The following is a 569-nucleotide window of genomic DNA, read 5'->3' on the forward strand; positions in this document are numbered from 1 at the left end:
ATTAGGACTATCTAAAGAAGGCATGATGATGATGATACAAGATATGTGGTAATATCACCAAATCGTAAAAGTGTGAATACCTTTATAAACGTCCTTTACAGTAAACCATCATATAGGAAGATATCATATACTAATGTATTGCATCATCATCAACAACAACAACATCAACATCAACAGTATATTAATAGCAATACTATTAGTGACGATGATGAAGATGATGAATTGATTATACGAAGAGATCTTAAGCGTAATGTTGAGCTATCTAACTTTATACTACTGTAAAAAGTAGTATTAGTAGGTACTATGCGAGATATACCCTTCTTCAATGATATTACATCTAATCATCATGATGATGTGATGGAACGTATATTATTACTATTTACTGCTACAACAGGTGTTAAATATGTACAAGGAATGAATCAGGTGTGAATGATGATGATGATGATGATCACTGATCAGCAACAACAAGAAGAACAACTTTACTATGGTATCATCATCATGTTATATATGTTTAGGTATGTGCCTTGTTATATTATGTATTACGTGATGAAGGTGATACATTTTGGGCA

Source organism: Perkinsus marinus (genome assembly GCF_000006405.1).
Source record: "Perkinsus marinus ATCC 50983 genomic scaffold scf_1104296928836, whole genome shotgun sequence".
Classification (NCBI taxonomy): domain Eukaryota; phylum Perkinsozoa; order Perkinsida; family Perkinsidae; genus Perkinsus; species Perkinsus marinus.